Source organism: Panthera leo, chromosome B4 (assembly GCF_018350215.1).
Source record: "Panthera leo isolate Ple1 chromosome B4, P.leo_Ple1_pat1.1, whole genome shotgun sequence".
In the NCBI taxonomy this organism is placed as follows: domain Eukaryota; kingdom Metazoa; phylum Chordata; class Mammalia; order Carnivora; family Felidae; genus Panthera; species Panthera leo.
In genome coordinates, this window is record NC_056685.1 from 42,065,262 (window position 1) to 42,092,213 (window position 26,952).

The 26,952-nt window shown below is 40.1% G+C and overlaps 1 protein-coding gene across 1 annotated transcript in view; it reads right to left on the minus strand.

The window, feature by feature from the left end:
- Window positions 1-26,952, minus strand: part of NECAP1 (NECAP endocytosis associated 1) — a 43,495-nt gene that overhangs the window by 1,531 nt on the left and 15,012 nt on the right. The window lies entirely within an intron of this gene.

Sequence of the window (26,952 nt, forward strand, 5' to 3'; positions counted from 1 at the left end):
CTCCTCACTCTGCCTAGACTCTGACTTCTGATGCCGGCTCCCTAACACCCACCTGGAACCCATCCTTACCCTACTCAGGTTCTAAAACCCGACACGAGATCACCCTGATGTGTGGAAGCTCTCCTCGCCCTCCCTGGGCTCTGAGTCCCCACGCAGGGCTACGCTACCATGTGGACGGCTTCCTCATCCCTTTCGGCTTCTGAAACCCACACCGGGTCTGCCACTTTCCTGACCCGTGCCGGATCCCCCACCTCCCAGCAAGGACCATCCTGCTTGAGCTCCCTGCACCTGGCCTCCCCACCACATAGATGTCTTCTTCACCTTTCAGGCCCTGGCACTCCAGACCAGGCTGCTTCTGACATCCTACACCAGGCCGTTGCCACGTGTGGACATTCTCCTCGGGATGCATAGGGTCTGATGCCCGAAACACTTTCCAATCCCTGCAGGGATGTTCTCCTCACTCTTTCAGGCTCCAGCACCACCATCAAGCCAACCCCCCTGCAAAGTCACCCTTCTCACCCTGCCTGAGCTCTGACAACCTGCACCAGACCACTGTTGCTCTCCCACCCCACCCTACAACAGACACTTACCTTGTTCTGCTCTACCTAATGTTTCATTTAGGACTGAATTGTTTCGTAAGGAAAAGGAAAGGGTTTTGAAAAGAGGCAAGAGAGGGAAGAGCTAATTCTTGCAAATTTTCTAGCAAATTACTAGACTCTACAAGTACTTGCACACTTGCCTGTGTGTGTGCATACACCCTCCTCCCGAGAATAATCACTGATGATCAGAGCCTCAACAACGTAAGTTTGTAAAGAAAAATACATACATACATACATACATACATACATACATACATAAATAAATAAATATGTTCCCAAAGGTATCTCTGTTTCCCTGGGACAAATCACATTATAACTGGATTATACTATATCACAAATAATCCCAAAACCTGAATGGCTTACAATGACATTTATGTCTCACTCACATCGCGGGTAGGCTTATGGTCTGCATAAGGTTGACTGTAACTGTGCTTGGCTCTTCTCTTAGTATTTTCTCATTCTGGAACCTAGGATCATAGAGCAGCTCCTTATAAGTTGAAACATACAGTAACACTCAAATCCTCTATTCAGATAAGGGACACATTACATCCGCTATGATTCCTTTGGCCAGTGGAAGTCACCTGGCCTTGATATGAAGAGGAAAATACACCCTACCTATGGGGAGACATGTCAAGGGCAGCAAAATTCCCACAGACTAAGTGGCTTAAATAACAATCTATTTCTCACAGTTCTGGAGGCTGGGAAGTCTAAGATCAAGGTGCCAGAAGATCGGATATCCGGTGAGGATCCCCCTTCCTAGTTCAAAGATGGCCATCTTCTCACTATGTCCTCCCATGGCAGAAGAGGTGAGGGAGCTCCTTGGGGTCTCTTTTATAAAGACACTAATACCATTCATGAGAGTTCTACCCTCATGACCTTATCGCCTCCAAAATGCCCCATCTCCTAATACCATCACATCAGGAATTAGGATTCAACGTATGAATTTTGAGGGGGGACACATTCAGGCTATAGCACTCTTTACTTTTTTTAATTTTTTTAATGTTTATTTTTGAGAGAGAAAGAGAGGAGCAGGGGAGGGGCAGAGAGAGGGGTAGAGGATCTGTGCTGACAGCAGAGCCCACATAGGGCTCGAACTCATGAACCATGAGATCATGACCTGAGCCAAAGTCAGACGTTTAACCAACTGAGCCACCCAGGTACCCCTAGCACACTTTAAATAATTTAGCCAAGGGATCTCTAGAGCAGTGATCTCCAAAATGGGGCACAATACCCCCGCTGGTATTAAAAAAGGATCCTCTAGGGGCGCCTGGGTGGCTCAGTCAGTTAAGCATCCGACTTAGGCTCAGGTCATGATCTCGCAGTTTGTGAGTTCGAGCCCCGCATCAGGCTCTGTGCTGACAGCTCCAGAGCCCGGAGACTGCTTTGGATTCTGTGTCTCCTTCTCTCTCTCTGACCCTAACCTGCTTACACTCTGTCTCTTTCTTTCAAAAATAAAACAAAAACATTTAAAAAAACTTTTAAAAAGGATCCTCTAGGGCACAGAAATAAAATACTAGAACATCTATTTTTAGATATTTAAAATGTTAAGTAAAATAAGTTTTATGACTATCATATGAGTTTAGTGTTTGTTGCATGTCATGTTGGTACAGGATCTATCATGAGGAAAGAGTGGAGGATCCACAACTTTCTTTTTTTATTTTTTTTCTAATGTTTATTTATTTTTGAGAGAGAGAGCGAGCATGTGAGCAGGCGAGGAGCAGACAGGGAGACACAGAATCCGAAGCAGGCTCCTGGCTCTGAGCTGTCAGCACAGAGCCTGACACAGGGCTTGAACTCACGAACCGTGAGATCATGACCTGAGCCGAACCGACTGAGCCACCCAGGTGCCCCAAGGTTCCACAACTCTTAAGAAGTTGATGTTGTACCTATACGTGTTCATTCATTCTCTGCATGCTGCATCATATTACAGTTTAAATATCTGTATAGTTAAGAAGTTGGCTGACCTTTGTACCCAGTTCCTGGAAGGTAACTTCTAAATCCTTAGAATTTCCTGAGTAATATGAATGTCTTTGTTATTCATGATGAGCCCTGACACTTTATGGTAATGAAGTCACTCTTTGTGAGCCCCTAGTTTGTGCTAACAAGATGACGCTAACAAGATAGGGACTGACCAAGTCAGAAAAAAGCCATGGGACTAGAGGGTTGAGGCTTTGAGCCATGAGATACCAGTCCAGCCAGGGAAGAGACGGAGACTGAGCTCAGCCTCATGGCAAATGACACAACCAAGCATGCCTATGTAACAAATGCCGATAAAACTCTGAGCACCAAAGCTCAGGTGAGCTCCTCTGTCTGCCAATACTGTGTGTACTGTCACATATTAATGTGCCAGGAAGGTGACATATCCACAGGGACAATGAAAGCTTCACACCTGGGACCCTCCCAGATCTCACCCTACGCGTGTCTCCCTTTGGATAACTCTGATGTGTATCCTTTTGCTATAATAAAACTGTAAGTATAGCTGGCAGTCTTCTGAGTCCGGTGACTTATTCTAGCAAATTATCAAACCTGAGGGAGTCATGGGAATCCCCAAATTTGTAGGAGGTTGATAAGAAATAAGGGAAGCCCGAGAAACCCCCAAACTTGTGACTGGTGTCTGAAATGAGAGCAGTCTTACACAGGACTAGGCCCTTAATCTGTGAAATCTGGCCTAACTCCAGGCAGTTGGTATCATAAATCATTACAATACCACAATATGATTAGTTTCATAAAACAAGATATTAGAATATTTGTGATTTTTTTTTTTTTTAACAAGATGGGAAGTGACCATCTTGTTCACTTTGGCAAATGACTTAAAAGAATTGGGAAACTTACTTAATATTGCTATGCTTAAAAAAAAAAAAAAAGACGTGTTCCAATTTTGCTGACTTTTTCAGTGCTATGTAATAGCTTCCGGTGGTATGCTAATTAGCAGATATCAAAGCATATGAGCACACACGTACATGCGTGCACACACACACACACACACACACACACACAATTAATCTGTGCTTTCAAGGTAAAGGTGATGTTTCAACAGTGAGAAGACGACTACCTCAAAAAAGGAACTGTGTTATGGAGAGAGCAGATAGAAAATTGATAATTAGAAAAAAATTAGTTCCACCATGTTGTGATGTTTTTCCTTTTGCCAAAAATTATATAAGGATGTGGTTGATACATCTTCCTTTTTGAAATCTTCAAAATCTGGTTTCAGTGGGTTTTGAACTCATTTATCAATGAATTTAAAATGAACACTCTCATTAGTCTGCAAGAACAACTGGATTAATAACAGGAAAAAAGATATTTACCAGCTGGTTTTAACAGAAAGATTTATAAAGAGAATTGAAAAACAAGAATCACAACTTGTTAAGTACAGCTAATAATACACATCCCTTTTGAGCCATGTATCGTTATGAGGTATGTTTCACAGTTGATAGTTACTAAAAGCAAGAGCTGAAATAAACCAAACTTATAACTAATCAGATACTTTGCTCTCATAACAAGTAACACTAAATTTAAAATCATTTGAAAATATTATTTACTTTGCCTTTACCACATCCTTTTTAACTTTCATTTTTATTATAATATACATAATAGACTTGCTCGGGAGACCATCAGTTATCTGTATAACCAACCATCTTAGTAGTTTAACACAACAACCGTTAATTCAGCTCAAATTCCTGATTTGGGCAAATTGGGCTGGGCTCAGCTGCATAGTTCTGGTTTGAGTCAAGGGTGGCCGATCTCAGCTCAGTCTATTCACATCTCAGCTCAGTCTATTCACGTATCTCTGGTCAGATACCAGATTGATAGGCACTTATCTAGGATGGCCCCGACTGAGACAGCTTATATCTGCTCTGTGTGGTCTCTCATCCTCCAGCCGACTAAGCAGGGTTCCAAGAGCAGCAAGAGAGCAAGTCCAATGCACATAATCCCTGCTTGCCTCACATCACGTAGTCTTTCCTTGGCCAAAGCATTGCACCATCAAGCCCAGAGCCAGTGCAAATGCTACAAGACAAAAACTATAAGAAGGTGTGGACAAATTAGAGTCACTGCTACATTCAGTCTCGTTCAGAGAGGTAAATAAATCTGGATCACAAGATGCGGTACCAATTCTCCTTGGGATTTCTCCTGGTTTGATGCTCACATAAGTGCTCTGGTTGAGACAATGGTAGTGATAGATCCTGAAACATAAACCATCCTTTGTTCCAGGACAGCAAAGAAACAGACTCAGAAATACTCCTGACACATGGTACTAAGGACACTAATGATCAAAAGGGGTGTCAAAAAGAAGGCTGACTGTGAGACGCCTCATTTAAATACAAAGAAATATACCAAAAAGGCGTGGGATGTGATCAATGAATGCAGACTAGAGGTCCCTGTCTGAGGGGCCATCATAACCTGGAGCTGGGGAAGGACAACACACACGAAAAGCAGACAATTAATACACCAACCACTTTTTAAAAATGGAAGCCCACAAAGTATGGCAGGAAAACAAACACGCATCAATAGTTTTACATGTGGCTAGCAACTGATAGGCCCTCAAAGTGACATTTTAATTACAAGATCAGATAATCGATGACTGGAAAGCACTGATGTGCACTGAAAAGAACTAAGAAAGCCTGGACTGCCATATTTTTCTTCTTCTGACCCTACCTTTAAAAAGAGGGATAAGGGGCGCCTGGGTGGCTCAGTCGGTTAAGCATCCGACTTCAACTCAGGTCACGATCTCGCGGTCCGTGAGTTCGAGCCCCGCGTCGGGCTCTGGGCTGATGGCTCAGAGCCTGGAGCCTGCTTCCGATTCTGTGTCTCCCTCTCTCTCTGCCCCTCCCCCGTTCATGCTCTGTCTCTCTCTGTCTCAAAAATAAATAAACGTTAAAAAAAATTTTTTTTAATAAAAATTTAAATAAATAAATAAATAAATAAATAAAAAGAGGGATAAGTTAATATCAGTTTTGGGAAAAATAAACCTGTTGGTTTTCCATTGAAGGTTTATGATACTTCCATCGAAGCTACACAAAGAGTGACAATCAAGAGTCCTAAGGCCCCTAAATAGAATTCATAGGACACCACAGCCAAATGAAAGCAATCCTTGCACTGGTGCGAACCTATAAAGAAGTTCGTAGCACCAATCACTCTAAAGACCATCTTCACGCTTGCCCTTCCTGGCAAGGTTATTGCTTATTTAGTTATTTGTTGTTATGACTCAACCTGGGTTTCCTCTCCTTAAAAGCGACCAGTCCTGCTATTAGTCATCAGCACTGAAAAAGAATGCCAATAATGGTTAAGGCATTTGAGCTTACCATGCCCTGTGCTGCGATGAATATATTGCTTTTCTCATTTCAATATTCAAAATAATCCTGAAAAATATGCATTGTTACTCCCCATTTGACCAATGAGAAAACTGAGAGTTTGACAAGTTATTAAACTGGCCACAGAGCCAACAAAATTAGACTTTTAATTAATTTGAATCCAGGCCTAATTCCCAAATTTGTATTCTAAAAGGTTATCTTTCGGAGTGGCTTCAACATGGTGGAGGAGTAGGGGGCACCAAAGTTCCCTTGTCCCTCAAACAGCACAGAAACATCTCTAGGGGCCCACGGGGACAACTTGGTGGGCCATCAGCGCTCAATTGCAACCTGGGAGAGATACAACAGGTGGCGAAGACACAGAGCGGAGAGATCCCCTTCTGTGGAGAGAGAAAAGGAAGAGAAAGAGAGGCTGTAGAAGTGTAGGATTGTATGTGGACAAGAGAAACACTATGGACTGGAGAACAGAAAAAATGGAGAAAGCACCAATTTCTAACAGGATCCAGGATTGTGGGTCTTTCTCCCGACTGGGGCAGGCTGCCCTGCACTTGCACCTGGCAGGGAGGAGAGCCAGCCCTGGGCTGGGTAGTGTGCTCAGAGGCACAGTCAGAGAGCAGTCCCCTCCCTTGAGTGCGGAAGAAGGTACATAGCCACTCTAAGGGCGCAAAACCCCGCAGCACCCACCAGCCGGAGGCCTTTTGTCAGCTGGCTGGGCAGAGTGGCTCCGGCTCTACCCCAGAACCCCGGGCACACAGAGCGGGATCCTTTAAGACATCGGGGTTTGAATCCCAGCTGACCGCCAGAGAGGCACGGGAGACTTAGAGCAGGACAAACCTGTCCCACTCACTCCCATGCAGAACTGTGAGGATGGCCTGAACAGAGTGGTCTGGGACACCCGGTCCATGGAGGAGAGACTGGGGTGTCGCCATTTTTCTCCCTATCACCAACAAGGTGGGGTTTCAGGGAACAGGACAGTGGGCCCACAGTGGAGGCGGGACCTGCCTACACCAAACCACACCCCTCCCTGCCTGGTAACTGCGTATCTATGGAGCAAGACTGACACTGATCAAACCAGACAGCCCCTCCTCCAGACCACTGGTTCCAAGGCACCATCAGACATCAGTCCAACGATTTTGCATTTTCTGATTTGATTCTTGGTCTATATCTATCTATATACCTATATATACTAATACATATTGTATATTTATACGTAATAAAAATATGTAATAATATATATTATATATAATATATATATTATATATATTATTTATATATAATATATATTTTTATATATATTTTATTTATATATAATATATATGATATATATATTTTATATATATATTATATATATAATATATTATATATATATAATATATTATATATATATATGTTTTTTTCTTCCTTTTCTTCCTCTTATTTCTTCCCTTCTCTATTCTGGTTGTTGGTTTGTTTAAGCAGACATTTTTAATATATTCTTTTTACACCTCTTCTGTATCTCCTTTATTTTTTTTCCTCTCTCTCTCTCTCTCTCTGTATTAAGCTATATAGTTTCTCTGATTCTCTGCCTGGTCTTTTTTTTCTTTTCTTCTTCCCCGCCCCTGTCATTTCTCTTTGTATGGGATAAGGCTTCTTCCAGCACGGTTCTTTTAAAATTTTTTCCAGGGTTACTTCAATGAACAAATCAAAGCATACCTGGTGGAGGGTCCAAACCACCACTACAAGTTGGGAAATAAAGCAACCAAAGTCACAACAACGGACAACGGACAACACACTCTGAAAACACCTCCTGAAGAGCCAGGCCCTATACAGTGTATGATCCCTTTTTAATATATCAGTGCTCACAGCTGCAGGACACATAACAAGCTATTAAAACATGTAAAAGATGGAAAACTAGCCAAAATGATGAAATGGAAGAATTCTCCTCAAGAGAAATTCCAGGAAGAAATGACAGCTAGAGAATTACTTAAAACAAATATAAACGGGGGCGCCTGGGTGGCGCAGTCGGTTAAGCGTCCGACTTCAGCCAGGTCACGATCTCACGGTCCGTGAGTTCGAGCCCCGCGTCGGGCTCTGGGCTGATGGCTCGGAGCCTGGAGCCTGTTTCCGATTCTGTGTCTCCCTCTCTCTCTGTCCCTCCCCCGTTCATGCTCTGTCTCTCTCTGTCCCAAAAATAAAATAAACGTTGAAAAAAAAAAATTAAAAAAAAAACAAATATAAACAATATAATTGAGCAAGAATTTACAAAAATGGTCATAAGATTCATCACTGGGCTTGAATAAAGCATAGAAGACAGAAGAGAATCTATTGCTGCAGAGATCAAGGAACTAAGAAATAATCATGACAAATTTAGAAATGGTGTAAATGATGTACAAAATAAACTAGACGCAGTGACAGCAAGGATGGAGAAGCAGAAGGGAGACTAAGTGAAATAGAAGATAAAATTAAGGAAAATGATGAAGCCAAGAAAAAGACAGATAAGAAAAAAACTAGATCACAAGGAGAGAATTAGAGAACTAAGTGACTGAATGAAACAATAATATCCATACACAGGAGTTCAAGAAGGAGAGACAGAAAGGGGCAGAAGGTTTACTTGAACAAATTATAGCTGAGAACTTCCCTAATTTGGGGAAGGAAGTAGACATCCAGGAGGCTCAGAGAACTCCCTTAAGATTTAACAAGAATAGGTTTTCTCCACAGCATATCACAGTGAAACTAGCAAAATTCAAAGATAGAGAATTCTGAAAGCAGCTATGGACAAACCAGCCTTAACCTACAAGGGTATACACATATGGGTAGTAGCAGACCTGTCCACTGAAACTTGGCAGGTCAGAAGGGAGTGGCAGGAAATATTCAATGTGCTGAATAGGAAAAATATGCAGTCAAGAATCCTTTATCCTGCAAGGTTAACTGCAAGGTTATCCTGTCATTCAGAATAGAAGGAGAGATAAAAGCTTTCCCAAACAAATAAAAACTGGAGTTCATGACCACTAAACCAGCCCTGAAAGTGGTCCTAAAGGGGACTCTGTGAATGGAATGCTGCCAAGACTACAAAGGACCAGAGACATCACCACAAGCATGAAATTTACAGATAACACAATGACACTAAATCGATACCCTTCAATAATAACTCTGAATGTAAATGGACTAAATGCCCCAATCAAAAGACATAGGGTATCAGAATGGATTAAAAAAAAAAAAAAAAAAAAGATCCATCTATATGCTGTGTACAAGAGATTCACTTTAGATCTGAGGACACCTTCAGATTGAAAGTAAGGGGACAGAGAACAATCTTTCATGCTATTGGAAATTAAAAGAAAGCTGGAGTAGCCATACTTATATCAGACAAACTAGACTTTAAACTAAAGAGATGAAGAAGGGCATTATATCGTAATCACAGGGTCTATCCATCAAGAAGAGCTAACAATTGTAAATGTTTATGCCCCCAACTGGAGATAACCCAAATATATAAATCAGTTAATCACAAACATAAGCAATCTTATCGATAAGAATACGGTAACTGCAGGGGGCTTTAATACTCCACTTACAACAATGGACAGATCATGTAGGCAAAAATCAATAAAGAAACAATGACCTTGAGTGATACACTGGACCAGATGGACTTGACAGATATATTCAGAACTTTTCATCCAAAAGTAGAATACACATTCTTCTCAAGTGCACATGGACCATTCTCCAAGATAGATCACATACTGGGTCACAAAACAGCCTTCAATAAATACAAAAGAATTCAGATCAAACCATGCATATTTTCAGATCACAACACTGTGAAACGAAATCAACCACAAGAAAAAATTTGGAAAGCCTCCAAATGCATGGATGTTAAAGAACATCGTACTAAAGAATGAATGGGTCATCCAGGCAATTAAAGAAGAAATTTAAAAATATATGGAAGCAAATGAAAACATGACAATCCAAACTTTCAAATGCAGCAAAGGCAGTCATAAGAGGAAAATACATTGCAATCCAGGCCTACCTCAAGACACAAGAAAAAACCCCCAAATACAAAACCTAATCTCACATCTAAAGGAGCTAGAAGCAGAAAGCAAAGAAACCCCAAAGCCAGCAGCAGAAGAGAAATAATAAGATTAGAGCAGAAATAAATAATGTAGAATACAAAAAACGGCAGAACAGATCAATGAATCCCAGAGCTGGTTTTTTGAAAGAATAAACAAAACTGATAAACCCCTAGCCAGACTTCTCAAAAAGAGAAGGGAGAGAACCCAAATAGATAAAATCACAAATGAAAGAGGAGAGATCACAACCAACACCACAGAAATACAAACAATTATTAGAGAATACTGTGAAAAATGATATATCAACACACTGGACAACCTGTAAGAAATGAACAAATTCCTAGATACCCACATACTACCAAAACTCAAATGGGAAGAAATAGAAAATTTGAACAGGCCCATAACCAGCAAAGAAAATTGAATCAGTTATCAAAAATCTCCCAACAAATGAGTCCTGGACCAGACGGCTTCCTAAGGGAATTCTACCAGACATTTAAAGCAGAGTTAATACCTATCCTTCTCAAGCCATTCCAAAAAACAGAAATAGAAGGAAAGCTTCCGGACTCATTCTATGAAACCAGCATTACCTTGATTCCCAAACCAAAGAGAGAACCCACTAAAAAGGAGAATTACAGGCCAATATTCCTGATGAACATGGAACCAAAAATTCTCAACAAGATACTAGCAAATCGAATTCAACAGTATATTAAAAGAATTATTCACAATGATCAGGTGGAATTCATTCTTGGGCTGCAGGGCTGGTTCAACACTTTCAATCAATACATCACATTAGTAGAAAAAAGGATAAGAACCATATGATCCTGTCAATAGATGCAGAAAAAGCATTTGACAAAACGCATCCTTTCTTAATAAAAACCCTCAAGAAAGTCAGGATAGAAGGAACATACCTTAACATCAGAAAAGCCATATATGAAAAGCCTACCACTAATATCATCCCCAATGGGGAAAAACTGAGAGCTTTCCCCCTAAGATCAGGAACACGACAGGGATGTCCACTCTCACCATTGTTGTTTAACATAGTGTTGGAAGTCCTAGCCTCAACAATCAGAAAACAAAATGGCATCCAAATTGGCAAAAAAGAAGTCAAACTTTCACTTTTCACAGATGGCATGACACTTTACATGGAAAACCCAAAAGACTCCACCAAAAAACTGCTAGAACTGATACATGAATTCAGCAAAGTCACAGGATACAAAATCAATGTACAGAAATCAGTTGCATTTCTATACACCAATAACAAAGCAACAGAAAGAGAAATCAAGAAGTTGGTCCCATTTACAAATGCACCAGAACCATAAAATGCCTAGGAATAAACCTAACCAAAGATGTAAAAGATCTGTATGCTGAAAACTATAGAAAAGTTACAAAAGAAACTGAGGAAGACACAAAGAAATGGAAAAACATTCCATGCTCATAGATTGGAAGAACAAATATTGTTAAAATGTCAATACTACCCAAAGCAATCTACACATTCAATGCAATCCCAATCAAAATTGCCCCAGCATTCTTCTCAGAGCTAGAACAAACAATCCTAAAATTTGTATGGAACCACAAAAGACCCTGAATAGCCAAAGCAATGTTGAAAAAGAAAACCAAAGCAGGAGGCATCACAATCCCGGACTTTAGCCTCTACTACAAAGTTACAATCATCAAGACAGTATGGTATTGGCACAAAAACAGACATAGACCAACAGAATAGAATAGAGAACCCAGAATTGTACCCACGAATGTAAGGCCAACTAATCTTTGACAGAGCAGGAAAGAGTATCCAACAGAAAAAAGACAGTCTCTTTAGCAAATGTGCTGGGAGAACCGGACAGCAACATGCAAAAGAATGAAACTGGACCATTTTCTTACACCATACACAAAAATAAACTCAAAATGGATAAAAGACCTAAATGTGAGACAGGAAACCATCAAAACTCTAGAGGAGAAAACAGGCAACAACCTCTTTTACCTCAGCCACAGCAACTTCTTACTCCACACATCTCTGAAGGCAAAGGGAAAAAAAAAGCAAAAATAAATTATTGGGACCTCATCAAGATAAAAAGCTTCTGCACTGCAAAGGAAACAATCAACAAAACTAAAGAGCAACTGAAGGAATGAGAGAAGATATTTGCAAATGGCATATCAGATAAAGGGTTAGTATTCAAAATCTATACAGAACTTACCAAACTCAACACCCGAAAAACAAGTAATCCAGTGAAGAAATGGGCAGAAGACATGAATAGACGCTTATCCAAAGGAGATATCCAGATGACAAATAAACACATGAAAAGACGCTCAACATCACTCACCATCAGGGAAATACAAGTCAAAACCACATTGAGATATCACCTCCCACCAGTCAGAGCGGCTAAAATTAACAGCTCAGGAAACAACAGATGCTGGCGAGGATGTGGAGAAAAGGGAACCCTCTTGCACTGTTGGTGGGAATGCAAACTGGTGCAGCCAGAAAAGTGTGGAGGCTCTGCAAAAAATTAAAAATAGAACTACCCTACGACCCAGCAATAGCACTACTAGGAAATTATCCAAAGGATACAGGAGTGCTAATTCATAGGGGCACATGTACCCCAATGTTTACAGCAGTGCTATCAACGATAGCCAAATTATGGAAAGAGCCCAAATGTCCATCAACTGATGAATGGATAATGAAAATGTGGTTTATATATATAATGGAATACTACTTGGCAATGAGAAAAAATGAAATCTTGCCATTTGCAACAACGCAGATGGAACTGGAGGGCATTATGCTAAGTGAAATAAGTCAGAGAAAGACAGATATCATATGTTTTCACTCATATGTGGAATTTGAGACTTAACAGAGGACCATGAGGAAAGGTAAAGGGAAAAAAATAGTTTCAAACAGAGAGGGGAGACAAACAAACCATAAGAGACTCTTAAATACAGAGAACAAACTGAGGGCTGATGGGGGGGGAGGTGCGGGGGAGAGGGGAAAATGGGTGATGGGCATTGAGGAGGGCACTTGTTGGGATGAGCACTGGGTGTTGTATGTAAGCAAGGAATCATGGGAATCTACTCCCAAAGTCAAGAGCACACTGTATACACTGTATGTTAGCTAACTTGACAAGAAATTGTATTTTAAAAAATAAATACATATATAAACATAAACTGCTACTTCTTGCAAATACATATGTACAACCTATGTACATACATACATACATACATAAAAGGTTATCTTTCAAAGAGTGAGCTACTGAAGCAGATATTGGATAACTATCTTTCAAAGATGTTATGGATATTTTCTACAAAACTGTCATTAAATCTCTTTCGAATCAAAAATTTTGATTCCTTGGAACATATAAAAATATTAAGGATTTGGATTTTAAAAAGATGGAGTTTATGTGGTGGCTGGTGAGAAATGGAAAAACTGTGTGTCTCTAGTCCCCCTATTGCTGAATATTATTTTTGCAGAAGTCCCATGCAACTAAATATAGGTTGTGGCAACCTGCCAATGACTCAAAGATACTCCTCCTGCCAAGAAAATATCTCAGAATCAGCCCTTTAGAGTTTCCCCCTGAATCTGACCTTCAACCACCAAATGTGAAGCATACTCTTGGCAAAAAGCAGCTAACTTGGGGCACCTGGGTGGCTCAGTGGGTTAAGCATCCGACTCTTGATTTCAGCTCAGGTCACGATCTCACCGTTCATAGGATGGAGCCCCACGTCGAGCTCCTTGCTGACAGTGTGGAACCTGTTTGGGATCCTCTCTCTGTCCCTCCCCTGATCACACTCTCTCTCCTTCTCTCTCTCAAAAATACATAAACATTAAAAAAAAAACTTTTTAGGGCACCTAGGTGGCTCAGTCGGTTAAGCATCCGACTTTGGCTCAGGTCATGATCTCACAGTCTGTGGGTTCAAGTCCCATATCAGGCTCTGTGCTGACAGCTCAGAGCCTGGAGCCTGCTTCAGATTCTCTATCTCCCTCTCTCTCTGTCCCTCCCCTGCTTGTGCACATGCGAGCACTCGCTCTCTCTCTCTCTCTCTCTCTCACAAAAATAAATATATAAACAGCAAAGACACATCTGATTAACATCACCAAGCTATGTCTAAGCTCCTGAGCATAGATTAATGTAATAAGTCACCTTTATTTGTACTTTTCTTCAGGCTTTATTGAGATAAAAATGGACATAGAACTTTGTGTAAGTTTAAGGTGTACAATGTGATAATTTGATATATGAATATATTGTGAAATTATTACAACAGAGTTAGTAAATACCTCCATAACTTCATATAATTGCCCTTTCTTTTTTTGTAGTGAAAACATTTAAAATCCATTCTCTTAGCAAATTTCAATTATATAACACAGTATTTGACAATATTAGACTATACTCACAATGCTATACAGTAGATCTCCAGAACTTGTTAATCTTAGAGCTGGAAGTGTGCACCCTGTGACCAGCATCTCTCTATTTCCCTTGGCTCCTGGTCCCTGGCAACCATGATTCACTCTGAGTTCAGTTTCTTTAGATTCCACATATAAATGAGATCATACAGTATCTGTCATTTTTTCCAGCTTTGTGGAGATACTATTGAAATATAAAAAATGTAAGTTTAAGATGTATACAGTAATGATTTGATACACATATATATTGGAAAATGAATACTACCATAGGGTTAGTTAACACATCCATCCCTTCACGTGACTGGTCTACACTCTTAACAACTGCCAAGTATGTAACACAATAATGTTATTTGACACACAAGCAAAGGCAACAAAAGCAAAAATAAACAAGTGGGGCTGCAGCAAAATAAAAAGCTTCGACACAGCAAAGCACAGACCACCCATCAGTAATACCTCTCTCCCGGGGCTTTAGATCAAAAAAGAAAAACCAGTAGTTAAGAACAAGAGGAATCTGGAATATCTTGTTCCATCAGATATAAAGGAACTGAATAATTATTTTTCACATCACCAAAACGGGTGACCCGTTGAGATTCCCAGCCTCGGTCCCCCCGCAAAGATCAACAGCTATCCATGAACAAAAACTGCTCTAGGAGAGCTGTGAAGTCTACTTCAGAAACTTTAGCAACACGGTGGAACAAAAAACCTGAGAATAACCACACAGGAAGAGAACAAACAGCTTCATTTTGCCTGCACTTTCCCACCCTCCCACCCCGGACCACCCAAGGCAACACTGCTCAGCACCAAGAGGGTTCTTCCCAGCTGGAAAGAGTTCTCCTTACCAGGAAAGGGAAAAATGGGGTGAATGATCAGCCTCCCTAGCCTTTCAGAGCGCTTCAAGAAGGTCTCACTTCAGTTTCAACCCACCCAGACTGGCAGAGTCGAGTTGCATAGCATCAGCTAGGAACAAGGAAGAAAAGCAGAAGCTACCAACAGCAGCCACGCATGGTCACAGGTCACATTTCACAGCTCGGCGACATGATCCGCAGAAAACCCAGATTGTGCCACTGCAGAAACTAACGACCGCGGCAGACTCCCTGTAGATTTCACCAGCGTTTGCCTCACAGATACTCACATTTGCTGACATCAGACATCCGAGTCCCTCCCCGTTCCACCACCTCTCCGTGCACACCACCCCCACCCCCCCGCCAGAGCCCCTGAACCACACCAGCAGTCAACCATGGCCTCTGCAGCTGTTCCAATACAAGATGCTAGCATGGACACCAGAGGATTACCCCAAACGTCATGTGTGCACTTAAGTGTAGCTTCTCCAGCTATACACTTGCACGCCACCAGCCTGATGCCTATCACTGGCCACCACTACCGTGCACACACCCAGAGGGGGAGACCATGCAACTAGAGGAGAATGCACCAACGGCCCAGGCTGTTGCCGGTGAGCCCAAAGCTGGCTCCCACCCTTGCGGCCTGCCCTGGCCCCCACTATTCCATGTGGCTGCAACTGGTCCTCACCGCTTAACTGGCTCTCGCAGCTGGTCCCCACACCCAAGTGTGTGCATACCACAAGCCCCAGCCACCACCACTGCCTGCCCTGGCCCAAACTGCTGGGGACTCCAAAACAAGTGTCAAAAACGAGCGTCAATGCCGTGGACCCCAACGGTCTGAGCCAAAGACACATCGTGCCCCACCCCATCTATGGCACAACTACACACCCCAGCAGTTGGCACCCTGCACCACTAGAACTGGGGTCACAGCATGCTCTAGCATAGGCCCACCCACAGACAAATGCCTTCCCTTAAGCAAGTTAGGCCATAGGTCTAGAAGAGGGGCTGTTTCTTCAAATATTCAGACAACTATACTAGGCTACAAGGATAATGAAGAATCAGGGAAATATGCAGGGGGATACAGTAAACCTCTAGTAACTAGCCCCAAAGAAATGGCGATCTAGGAATTACCTAACAAAGAATTCAAAATAATTGTTCTAAAGATGCTCAGAGAACTGAGAGAAACAATTTCATATTAGAAAAACAATACAAGAAAAAAGAAGTCCAACAGAGATCATAAGAAAATATCAGAAATTTTGTAGCTGAAGAATTATCACTGAAGAATTCAACAGAAAGCTTCAACAGCAGCCTTAACCAAGCAGAACAAAGAATTTTGATCTAGAAGATAGATCAAACGAAATCTAGAGAGCAAAAAGAAAAAAGATGAAAAGAGAGGAATAAACTCTACAAGACTTATCGGAAACCATTAAAACAAACACACATCATTGGAGTCCCAGGAAATAAAAAGCTCTTTAAAGAAATAATGCTCTTTAAAGAAATAATGGCTCTTTAAAGAAATAAAGAAAGCTCTTTAAAGAAAAAATGGCTAGGGGCGCCTGGGTGGCTCGGTCGGTTGAGTGACCAACTTCGGCTCAGGTCATGATCTCATGGTTTGTGAGTTCAAGCCCCGCATCAGGCTCTGTGCTGACAGCTCAGAGCCTGGAGCCTGCTTCTGATTCTGTGTCTCCCTCTCTCTCTGCCCCTCCCCCACTTATGCTCTGTCTCTCTCTCTGTCTCAGAAATAAACATTAAAAAAAAAAAAAGAAAAGAAAAGAAATAATGGCTAAACATGTCCCAAACCTAGAGAGAGATTTGGACATTCAAATTCACAAAGGAAGACATCACCACAAAAATGCAATTCAAATGATCTTCTGCAAAGAAGAACAAAGGTAGAGGTATCACAATTCCAGATTTCAAGATGTACTACAAAGCTGTAGTCATCAAAACAGTAGGGTACTCGGGTCTGGATGGCTCAGTCAGTTAAGCGTCCGACTTTGGCTCAGGTCATGATCTCACAGTTCAAGAGTTCGAGCCCCACATCCAGCTCTGTGCTGACAGCTCAGAACCTGGAGCCTGTTTTGGATTCTGTGTCTCCCTCCCTCTCTGCCCCTCCCCTGCTCATGCTCTGTCTCTCTCTCTCAAAAAAAGTAAATAATAAACAACTTAAAAATTAAAAAAAAGAAAAAGAAAAAGAAAAGCACAGAGAAGAAATATGCAGTCTTCTCTGTGGCACTTAAAAAAAAAAGAAAGAAAGAAACAGTACGGTACTGGCACAAAACAGACACGTAGATCAATGAAATGGAATAGAGCGCCCAGAAATAAACTCAAACTTATATGGTCAATTACTTTATGACAAAGAAAGCCATGGATATACAGTGGGTAAAAGACCATCTCTTCAACAAATGGTGCTAGGAAAACTGGACAACTACATGTAAAAGAATGAAACTGGAACACTCTTACACCATACACAAAAATAAACTCAGGTTAAAAATCTAAGTGTGGGGTGCAGGGGGCTCAGCTGGGTGAGTGTCAAGCTCTTGATGTCCACTCAGGTCATGACCCCAGGGCCCTGGGATTGAGCCCCCATGTCAGGCTCTGTGCTGAGCAGGGAGCCTGTTTGAGATTCTCTCTCTTTCTCCCTCTGCCCCTCTCCCCAGTTTGTGCTTTTTCTCTTTACAAGTAAAAATAAAAGGGGGGCACCTGGGTGGCTCAGTTGGTTAAGCATCTGACTGTGGCTCAGGTCATGATCTCACAATTCGTGAGTTCGAGCCCCACATGGGGCTCTGTGCTGACAGCTCAGAGCCTGGAGCCTGCTTTGGATTCTGTCTCCCTCTCTCTCTGCCCTTCCCCCACTTGTGCTCTTGCTCTTGCTCCTCTCTCTCTCTCTCAAAAATAACCAACCAGTAAAAAAAAAAAAAAAAAAAAAATTTAATAAAAAAAAAAAAAAAAAAAGAAAGGTGTACCCAGGAGGTTCAGTCAGTTAAGCATCTGACTTTGGCTCAGGTCATGATCTCATGGTTCATGGGTTCGAGCCCCACGTCAGGCTCTGTGCTGATAGCTCAGAGAATCCTGCTTTGGATTCTGTGTCTCCCTCTCTCTCTGCCCCTCCCCTGATCGCTCTCTGTCTCTGTCTGTCTCTCAAAAATAAACATTTTTTTTAAACTTTTAAAAAGTAAAAATAAAAAATAAATAGGGATGCCTGGGTGGCTCAATTGGTTAAGCATCTGACTTCAGCTCAGATCATGTCTCATGGTTTGTGGGTTCAAGCCCTGCATCAGGCTCTGTGCTGACAGCTCAGAGCCTGGAGCCTGCTTCAGATTCTGTCTTCCTCTCTCTCTGTTTCTCCCCTAATCTCTCTCTCGCTCTCTCTCAAAAATAAATAAACATTAAAAAAATTGTTTTAATTTAAATAAATAAAAACCTAAATATGAGACAGGAAACCATAAAATTCCCCACAAAAAAAAAAAAAAAACATAGGCAATAATTTCTACATCGGTTATAGAAACGGTTTTCAAGATATGTCTCCTGAGGCAAGGAAAACAAAAGCAAAAATAAACTATTGGGACCACACCAAAATAAAAAACTTCTGCACAATGAAGGAAACAAATCAACAAAATGAAAAGGCCACCCACTGACCAGGAGAAGAAATCTGCAAATGATATATTCAATAAGGGGTTAAAATCCAAAATATATAAAGAACTACAACTCAATACCCCCCCCCAAAAAAATAATCCTATTAAAAATGGGCAGAGGACCTGAATATTTTCTAAAGAAGACATATGTATGTCTTCATCAGAGAAATGCAAATCAACACCACAATGAAATATCACCTCATACCTGTCAGAATGGCTAGAATCAAAAAGACAAGAAATAACATGGGGAGAAAAAGGAAGCCTCACGCACCATTGGTGGGAATGCAAATTGGTACAGCAACCGTGGAAAACAGTACGGAGGCTGCTCAAAAAAATTAAAATTAGAAATAGTGTATGATCCAGTAATTCCACCACTGGGAAAACAAGAACACTAATTCACCCCTTAAGAGGCACCCCTTATGTTTACTGCAGCATTGTTTACAGTAGCCAAAAAATGGAAGCAACCCAAGTGTCTACCAATAGATAAATGGATAAAGAAGATGTGGGGTGTGTGTGTGTGTAATGGAATATCCCACAGCTGTAAGGAAGAAAGAGATCTTGCTATTTGTAATATGGATAGCCCTAGAGCGTATAATGGTAAGTGAAGTAAGTCAAACAGACAAAGGCAAATACCATATGATTTCATTCGCATGTGGAATTTAAGAAAAACAAACAAACAAAGAGACAAAAAATAAAAAATAAAAAGACTCAAATACAGAGAATAAACTGGTGGTAGCCAGAGGGGAGGTCGGTGGGGGGATAAGCAAAATAGATAAAGGGGATTAAAAAGTATGAACTTCCAGCTACAAAAAAAAAAAAAAAAAAAAAAAAATAAGTCACAGAGATGAAAAGCACAACACAAGGAATACAGTCAATAACATTATAATAACGTGGTTTGGAGACACATAGTGACTATACTTCTCATGCACTGAGTAATATGTACAACTATTGCATCATTACGTGGTATACCTGAAACTAATAAAACACTGTGTGTTAATACTTCAATTAATAAAATAAATTATCTTCTCCAGGACACATTATGGTAAAACTGTCTAAAATCAAAAACAAAGAGATTTAAAAAGCAGCAAGAGAAAAAATGTCTCTCTCACACAAAGCCATAAGCAGATTTGCCAGTAGAATCCTTGCAAGCCAGAAGAGAATGAGATGATATATTCGTGTTCAAAGTGCTGAAAGAAAGAAACAGTCAACCAAGAATATTTTACCCACGAAAATTATCATTCAGAAATGAAGGTGAGGGGTGCCTGGGTGGCTCAGTCAGTTGAGTGTCTGACTCTTGATTTTGGCTCAGGTCATGATCCCAGAGTCATGGGATCAAGCCCTGCATCAGGATCCATGCTCAGCTTGGGATTCTCTCTCTCTCTCTCTCTCTTTCTCTCTCTCCCCCTGTTCCCCTCTCTCTCTCTCTCTCTCTCTCTCCCTCTTCCTCTGCCCCACCACACACTCTCCCTCTCTCTAAAATAAATTTTTTTTTAAAGTTTAAAAATGAAGGTGAGAGAAAGACTTTCCCTAAGAAACATAAGTTGAGGGTGCTCATCACTACTAGACTTGCTTTATAATAAATGCTGAAAGGATTCTTCAAGCTAAAATGAAAAATTGCTAGTTAGTAATATGAAAGTATTCAACACACTGGTAAAGATAAGCCTATAGCTATATTCATTTAATTCTAGCATAAATGTTAAACACAAAGGCATTAAAAACAGCTATAGCTAGAATAATTAAATAGATATACAATATAACAAGAGGTAAATAGTGACATCAAAAACATAAAAGGGGGAATAAAAGGGTAGAGTTTTTGTATGCAAAGTTAAATTGTTATCAGCATAAAAGACTATTTCATATATGTGTATACACACACATACATACATATATATGGTGCTTTATGGAAGTTTCCAAGCCTACAGTAGAGTCAAAAACATTAAGAGAGGGGCATCAAAACATACCACTACAGAAAACCATCAATTCACAAAAGAAGGCAGCAAGAGAAGAAGAAAGGAACAAGGGAACTACAAAACAAAAAAAACAATTTTAAAAATGGCATTAGTAAATCCTTACCTGTCAATTACTCTAAATGTAAATGGATTGAATTCCCCAATGAGAAGACATAAAGTGACTAGATGGATAAAAAAACCAAGACTCAACTATATATAACCTACAAGACACCCACTTCAGTTTTAACGATACACATAAGTGAAGAGTGAATGGATGGGATAAGATATTCCACACAAGTAGAAACCAAAAGAGAATGGGATGGCGATCCATATACCACAAAACAGACTTGAAGCCAAAAATGGTAACAAAAAAATAAAGTCATTAAATAATGTCAAGAAGATATAACAACCCCAAATATATATGCATCCAACAGCAGAGCACCTAAATATATTAAGTAAATACTAACAGATTTGAAGGGAGAAATAGATGGTACAGTAATAGCAAGAGACTTCAGTATACCACCTTCAACAACGGATGGATCACCCAGATAGAAAAATCAACAAGAAAATGTTGGACTGCAGCCATTCTTCAGACTAAGGGACTTAACAGACATATACAGAACGTTCCATCCAACACCAGTAGAATACACATTCTTCTCAAGTGCAAACATAACATTCTCCAGAACAGATCGTATGTTAGATCAAAAAAAGTCTCAGGAAATTTAAAAAGACTGAAATGTTCTCCAACCACAATAGTATGAAACTAGAAATCAGTAATAGAAGAAAACCTAGAAAATTCATAAATATATGAAAATTAACACAACCCTGAATAACCAATACATCAAAGCAATCAAGCAGGAAATCAAAAAATAGCTTGAAACAAAAGTAAAAACATAACATACCAAAACCTATGCGAGGCTACAAAAGTAATTCTAAAAGATAAGTTTCTGGCGGTACATTCTTACATTAAGAAAAAAGAAACATCTCAAATAAAGAACCTCACTACACCTCAAGAAATTAGAAAAAGAAAAACAAACTAAGCCCAGAGTTAGTGCAAAGAATGAAATAACAATAGTCAAAATGAAAATAAATGAAACAGAGACCAGAAAAACAATAGAAAAGATCAACAAAACTCTGCTGGTGTTTTGAAAAGATAAAATTGCCTTGCCTTTAGCAAGACAGAGAGAAAAAGGAGACTCAAATAAGTACACTACAAAATGAAAGAGGAGACATTACAACTGGTACTACAGAAATACAAAGAATAGTAAGAGACTACTATAAACAATTATATGCCAAGAAACTGGATAACCTAGAAAAATGAAAACATTCCTAGAAACATACAGCCTACCAAGACTAAATCAGTAAATAACAGAAAATATGAACAGACCAGTAACAAGTAAGGATTTTTAATCAGAAATCCAAAACCTGCCAACAAAGAAAAGTCCATAACCAGATGATTTTAAAGGAGAATTCTACCAAAAACTCAAGAGGGAAAAACACTCCCAAATTCATTTCATGAAAAAGAAATAAAGAAAACAATCCCATTCACAATAGCACCAAAAACAACAAAATTGGAATAAATTCAACCAAGAAGGTGAAATTTCTATACCCCAAACACTGCAACTTTGATGAAAAAAAAACTGAAAACAAAACATGAAAAGTCATCTTGTGTTCATGGATTGAAAGAGTTAATATTGTTAAAATGTCCACATTTTTTTTTACAACACTCCTAAAAATTAACTCAAAATAGGTTAAAGATTTAAATTTAAGACCTGATATGGTAAACTTCTATAAGAAAACATAGGGAGGAAGTTCCCTGACATTAGTCTTGGCAATGATTTTTTAGATATGATACAAAGAGCACAAGCAACAAAAGCAAAAATCAACGAGTGGAACTGTATCAAACTAAATATCTTTTGCACAAGAGAAACATTAAAAAAAAAATGAAGACAACCTATGGAATGGGGAAAAATATTCACAAACCATATATGTGACAAGGAGTTAATACTCAAAATATTTAAGGAACTCCTACAACTTGGTAACAAAAAAACAATCCAATTAAAAATGGGCAGAGGAACTAAATAGACATTTTTCCAAAGAAGACAAAATGGTCAACAGCTCTTTTTTTCTTTCATTTACAAAAGGTTTATTTAGTCACAAGTAGTTGACTGTCTCAATGTGACTCAAGACCACAAAGATACTATTTCTACTTTACTCCCTTCCAAGCCCTAGGGCCCAGCCTGGCAGGAGTGATGCTTGGGGCCCATTCACAAGAAAGATGGTCAGCATCAGTAAACATCAGGGAAATGCAAATCAAAACCACAATCAAATATCACCTCACACCTTGTCATCAAGATGACAAGAGTTAACAAAAGTTGGCAAGGATGTGGAGAAAAGGAAACCCTTGTACACGGTTGATGGAAAGGCAAATTGGTACAGCACTACAGAAAACAGTATGGAGGTCTTTCAAACCATTAAAAACAAAACTACGATATGATCCAGCAATTCCACTTCTAGATATACATCCAAAAGTAATGAAAATAGGATACTGGAGAGATGGAAGCACTCCGATGTTTCGTGCGACATTACTCAGAAAGATCAAGATATGGAAACACCCTGTGTCCATTTATGATGTGGTGTATATATGTGTGTACATATTCAGCCATAAGAAAGAAGTAAAACCTGCCATTTGCAACCACATAGATGGACCTTGAGGGACAATGCCAAATGAGACAAGTCAGACGGACAAAGACAAATATATGTTATCATTTCTCTGTGAAATTGAAAAAACCCAAACTCACAGAAACAAAGAGTAGATTGGTGGTTACCAAGGGCTAGGGCGTAGGAGAGTTGGGGAGATGTGGTTTAAGGGTACAAACTTGCCACCAGTAGATAAGTCCTGGACATCTAATGCATGGCATAGTGATTATAGGCAATACTGTATTATAACCTTCAAAGGGGTAAGAGACTAGATCTTAACTGTTCTCACCAGAAAAAAGAAATAATAATTCTGTGATGTAATAGAAGTGCTACCTAACACAATGGTAGTAACCATATTACAATATATAAATGTATCAAATCAATATGTGGCACATGCCTAATGTCATGTTACATATGTCAATTATATCTCGATAAAAATTTATTTTTTAAAAAAGAAAAGAACTCCCATCATTATGTCCTTACACTTACCATTTTATTGCACATCCTGATAGCCAGAATTAGAATAGCCATTAAGCAGCAGTAGTAGTCCCATGTGCCAGGCCATCCTGAGCACTTTAAAATGTTATTGTCACCATCTCTCAAGGCAAGGGAAATGAAAGCAAAAATGAACTATTGGGACCTCATCAAGATAAAAAGCTTCTGCACTGCAAAGGAAACAATCAACAAAACTAAAAGGCAACCGACGGAATGGGAGAAGACATCTGCAAATGGCATATCGGATAAAGGGTTAGTATCCAAAATCTATAAAGAACTCACCAAACTTGACACCCAAAAAACAAGTACTCCAGTGAAGAAATGGGCAACAGATGTGAACAGACATTTTTCCAAAGAAGACATCCAGATGACCAACAGACACATGAAAACATGCTCAACATCACACATCATCAAGGAAATACAAATCAAAACCACACTGAGATACCACCTCACACCAGTCAGAGTGGCTAAAATCAACTCAGGAAACAACAGATGTTGGCGAGGATGTGGAGAAACAGGAACCCTCTTGCACTGTTGGTGGGAAGGCAAACTGGTGCAGCCGCTCTGGAAAAGTGTGGAGGTTCCGCAAAAAATTAAAAATAGAACTATCCTATGACCCAGCAATAGCACTACTAAGAAGGTATCCAAAGGATACAGGAGTGCTGATTCATAGGGGCATATGTAACCCAGGGTTTATAGCAGTGCTATCAACAATAGCCAAATTATGGAAAGAGTCCAGATGTTCATCAACTGACGAATGGATAGAGAAGATGTGATTTATATATACAATGGAATACTACTTGGCAATGAGAAAGAATGAAATCTTGCCATTTATAACAACGTGGAAGGAACCAGAGGGCAATATGCTAAGTGAAATAAGTCAGTCAGAGAAAGACAGATACCATGTTTTCACTCGTATGTGGAACTTGAGAAACTTAACAGAAGACCATGGGGGAAGGGAAGGGGAAAAAATAGTTTCAAACAGAGAAGGAGGCAAACCATAAGAGACTCTTAAATACAGAAAACAAACTGAGGGCTGATGGGAGGGGGTGCGGGGGAGAGGGGAAAATGGGTGATGGCATTGAGAAAGGCACTTGTTGAGATGAGCACTGGGTGTGGCATGTGAGCGATGAATCATGGGACTCTACCCCCAAAACCAAGAGCACACTGTATACACTGTATGTTAGCCATTACTTGACAATAAATTGTATTAAAAAAAAACAAAACACTAAAAAATTTTTCAGTAAAAAAATAAAAATAAAAAATATTATTGTGACAATAACTCTAGAAAACTAGGAACTATTATATTCATATCACATAGGAATAAACCAAGGCAAACAAATGTTAAGTAACTTGTCCAAAGCTAAAAAACCAATGGGGCGCCTGGGTGGCTCAGTCGTTTAAGTGTCTGACTCTTGATTTCGGCTCAGGTCATGATTTCATGGTTTGTGGGTTCGAGCCCCACGTTGGGCTCTGTGCTGACAGCTCAAAGCCTGGAGCCCACTTTGGATTCTGTGTCCTTCTCTTTCTGTCCCTCCCCCTGCTCATGCTCTGTCTCTCTCAAAAATAAATAAACATTAAAAAAAAAAAAAAAAAAAGTAAGTGGCACAGCAAAATTTTGCACTGTGGCAATTTGTTCCCTCCCAAATCCATGGTCATAACCACGACTACACTTTACTACCCATTAGTCATCTATTCTGATAGGATCAGGGGAAGGGTCATTAAAATTAATAAGTACATTCCTCATTCAAATATTTATTTATTAAAGTCTGAAGAAAGTATTATTCTGTACTTCATTTTCTGCCTACCTAAAGAGCTACCTTTCTACATTCTCAACAAATGCATCAAATGCATGGTTAGACTCCATAGATATGTCCCTTGACAGTCTTCATGTACGTCTTTCTCTTTAAACACCTTCCGTCACCAGGATGTATGAGCAGTATTTCCTACAGTTGCTGGAGTTGCTAGAGGGAGCTTGCCCTCTAGTGGCCCCATGCTGATATGCAGCCAGAGGTAGCATTCACAGAAAGGGCTTCAATGACATTCTTTCCTAGTATAGGTTCAGTGGCAGAACACATGTAAGGGAAAAGAAAATATTAAAAAGCAAGTAATCCACAATGGGTCTTAATGCATTATTGTGGGTTTTTTAATGTGTATTTACTTTGAGTGAGAGAGAAAGAGAGAGAGAGCATGAGGAGGGGCAGAGAGAGAGGGAGAGAGAGAATCCCACGCAGGACACGGAGCTCGATCTCACCAACTGTGAGACCATGACCTGAGCCAAAATTAAGAGTTGGACACTCAACCGACTGAGCCCCCCAGGCACCCCCCGCGTTACTGTGTTTTAATTGAGCTGATGACACTGTGCTTAGACTGAGTAGACCGATAAGGCAGAACAGGAGGGCACTGTGGACAATTACGTTACTCCCGGCTCAGATGTAGCCAATTCAACTATACCAGAGCTTTTTCAAAAAAATGAACTACCGCTCTACTTTGATATCTTTCAAAACGGGACTGAAAATGACAATAATGGCAAAATCTGAAATAAATGCCCAAAACAATCACAAGCCTATATGTAAGTCCCCCAGGGTTAAGGGACCTGAAAATCAAGATAACTCTCATTTTTCCTTTCTTTCTCAAGAGAATATGTGTGTGATTGATGGGGAGCTCTTGAGTAGGAGCTGTTGTTTGTTTTTTTTCTTCTTTTAAGTAGGCCTCACACCTAGCATCAACATGGGGCTTGAACTCAAAACCCTGAGATGAAATCAAGAGTCAGACGTTTAACCAACTGAGCCACCCCATTGCCCCCAAGTGGGAGTTCTATAGTCACATACCGTATGTGTGTGTCATGCACAGTTAAGAGGCAATAACAGAAATGGTGTGTTTTTTTAAGCTACAAGATAACTAAAACATAACCAAAGTGCAATGTCATCTTAAGACAGTGATGGTCATCAAAATGAGACCGTAAATTACCAAGCGTATCCGCAGCTGTGCTTTATTTACAATACCATTTT